Source organism: Ananas comosus, linkage group 13 (genome assembly GCF_001540865.1).
Source record: "Ananas comosus cultivar F153 linkage group 13, ASM154086v1, whole genome shotgun sequence".
Lineage (NCBI taxonomy): Eukaryota > Viridiplantae > Streptophyta > Magnoliopsida > Poales > Bromeliaceae > Ananas > Ananas comosus.
The window spans coordinates 8,099,589-8,102,939 of record NC_033633.1 but is presented as its reverse complement, the minus strand read 5'-3'; the positions used below and the strand labels follow the sequence as shown (position 1 = coordinate 8,102,939).

Genomic DNA, 3,351 nt, shown 5'->3' with positions numbered 1-3,351 from the left:
GGCAGGAGTGACATTAATCCAGTCAGCTCTGCTGTCTCAAGAATGGAGTGTTATAAGTGTTTCTTGATTTCTTCTTTGTAGTCGCTGCATATTTTGCATCATATGCTTATTGGATAGGAGACCTCAAATTTTGTGTCTCATTGAGGTTTGAAGATAATTTCAGTTCTTGCTTCGAATCATTGAATCCCTTATGCTTAACCTACTCAACTAAACAGTTCTGCTTCCTCATGAAATCGAGAGGATCACTAAGGCATGGAAACCACCGGACGGCCAATCTTGCCTGTAAGTTCAGTTCGCTTTACCATATCTATTCTTTCCTTTTTTTGAAGTAGATGATGAAATGGAGAGTACATGGTGCAAGGGAGCATAAAGGGAGAGGCTGAGAGGGGATTAATGGACTGTAACAGAAGGGGATTATGTATGCTTTGGCCTAAATGCTCTTGCTCCTTCCAAACATTCGTAATTAAGAGGCAGACTTGGGAAGTGGGGAACTTGCTCGCTGATGGAGTCTTGTCGAGGGCAACTATAGGTACACCCTGAATTATGTAGTCAGGTCTTAATTCAAAATTGTGAAGGTATGCTTGAGATTTGCTTTGAATTTTTGAATTTTCTGCGCTTACACATGGACCATGGTTACAAAGATAACAACTCTGTTGTTCACGCTGCCATTTTTCATTAGCAGTTGATGATGTTTATCAGTTTTGAGTTTGGTGGTAGTCTGGTTGACTACAAGCCATCATTGACTCAAGAGTTACTTGCTGTCCTAAGCCGAGTTATAGACTCATGGAGAGCCTCATTTCCAACTTCGAAGGCACCTACCTGGAGCGGCTTGTTTATAAGAATTTAATCTTGAAGATAAGTATAGGCCAGATTTGTGGTTAGTGATATTAACATGTGATCAAATTCATTAAATATAGTCAAATTCAGTTAATGAATAATAATTAATTTTTTTCTCAAAATAATAATAATAATAATAACTGAATTTAATAAATTTATACAATTTAGAAACTCTTATTATAATCACCTAGCATTATAATATAAATGAATAGCTTGAAATACTTTGTTTTTCTTCTTGTGGTGGGATGCAAGATTCTCCTGAGGTATGCTGTGTTACATCAACATCATCCTGATGAAAGAAAGCGACACCCATGGATTGCAGGTCAATTACAAATTGGACGCCCTTCTCAATTTTACTCGTACTTGCACAATGCTTCTTTCAGTTTTCTTCTTCTTCTTCTTCTTCTTCTTCTTCTTCTGTTTTAAGAATGCTAAAGGTGAATGAACGGAGAGTATGCAACAAATCGTTAATCTATTGGCGGAGGAGGCAAAAAGGCATTTGCGGATTAGCTGATGGGTCTGTTGGTACTGCATATTGGCAATCAATGAAGAACTGAGCACACATGGAGATGGATGCCTCAAAATACTGCTTCCACTCTTTTCACCCTCTTAACTTAGACTCGCTAGATTGCAAAGCTGGCCTTCTATCCTATGTCGATTTTGGCAATCAGAAGGGTGGCCTATCAATGCCGTTTTTTATGTATTGTCATCAGTCATTGGGAGAAACAAACCAAAGCTCTGATCAATCGGGATACGTCCTTCATTCTCGAGCAAAAAGTGGGTTTAAGAAGGGGATCTTTCGATTTCCTTGCACAAAGGCTTTGTTGGACATTGATGCTTCTTCTCGACATAGTATGGGTCCAATAATGGAATGAGTTCGGTGTGCTAGCGGAGACCCATCTGTTCCTCGTCCTCGTCATCCTCATCCTCCTAAGCCTCCTGGCTATCGCGATTAGGAGGAAGGGCGCCAGAAGGAAGCGCGAGGTGGGGGGAGGCGGCCGTAGCAGGAGGCGTAGGCTGCCGCAGGGGCGCATGGGGCTTCCGCTGGTCGGGGAGACGCTGAAGTTGATCGCGGCGTACAAGACGGAGAACTCGGAGCCCTTCATCGACTAGTGTGTGCAGCGGCATGGGCGGCTTTTCACGATGCACGTGTTCGGGGAGCGCACGGTGTTCTCGGTGGACCCAGAGTTTAATCGGTTGGTGCTGGCGGGCAAGGGGCGAGGGGCGCGGGGCGGTGAAGTGCAGCTACCCCTCCTCCATCTCCACACTGCCTGGCCCCCACTCGCTGTTGCTGATGCGGGGTCCGCTCCACAAGTGCCTGCACTCCCTCACCCTCACCCACCTCGCCTCCCCCGCCGCCATCCGGGACGGGCCTTTGCTCGCTCACATCGACGCCCTGGTCTGCTCCACGCTCCGCTCCTAGGGGGAGGAGAGCGGCCCCACCCCCACCCCTACCCCTGCCTCTGTGCGCCTGCTGGACCAGGCCAAGAAGATCACCTTCGAGCTCACCGTGAAGCACCTGATGAGCTTCGACCCGGGGGAGTGGACTGAGTCCCTTCGCCGCGAGTACGTCCTCCTTATCGTCGGCTTCTTCTCTATCCCCTTCCCTTCCTTCCTTTTCTTCACCACCTACGGTCGTGCCCTCAAGGTTCGATCGATCCTCAAAAGTCCCTCAAAAGTTGCCTCGTGCACGCGTCTGTCTTTCTTTCTTTGTCAGCTAACTGATTGGCTCTCGATGCGCCTCTGTTTCATTTTTCGCTCGCTCAGGCATGGAAGAAGGTGGCTGAGGCGCTGAGGGAGGTGATAAGGAAGAGGAAGGAAGCGAAGAAAAAGAAGAGGACAACATGCGATGAGAAAGGGCTAGAGGACCAAGAAGCAGCAGCGGCAGAAAAGCAGGGCCTACCGACGGTGGCCTCAGGGAGGAGGCATATGTATAAGAAGGATATGGTGGAGCTGCTAGAGGCGGAAGGTGGGAGCCTGTCAGAGGAGGAGATGGTGGACTTCCTGTTGGCTCTGCTGGTGGTCGGCTATGAGACCACCTCCACCATCATGACCTTGGCCGTCAAGTTCTTAACCGACACCCCTTCCGTGCTTGCCCTTCTCAGGGTATCATCTACCTATCCCTTCTCATCGCCAAGTTCAATTCAATCTCGGATCTCCCCTGTCAAAATCTGTTTGTCCTGCCTTTTTTTATCTGTTTTCTGATGCTTTATTACTCTCTTAGTAATTTTCCCAACTCAATACTATGTTACATACGTGTACTTCCATTTATCTTTGTACTTCTTTTAGCCCCAAATCTTTGCTAAGGGCCAGCATAGCCCGAGAAAGCTGTGGTCCAAAACATTCACACTTTAAAGCTAGGGACATATTACCCAGCACCAGTTAGAGCGATGCATTTAGTTACAAGTCCAGCCTTTTCTGCTGAAACTACTCAAATTACTCTATTAATTCCATGGGTTTCTAAGAAGGCTTTTAGCTTGCTATTAGTTTATTTAAGTTGTTTATTTGAAAAGG

At 46.6% G+C, this 3,351-nt stretch overlaps 1 pseudogene; it reads left to right on the top strand.

The window, feature by feature from the left end:
- LOC109719278 lies at positions 784-3,076 on the top strand (annotated as a pseudogene).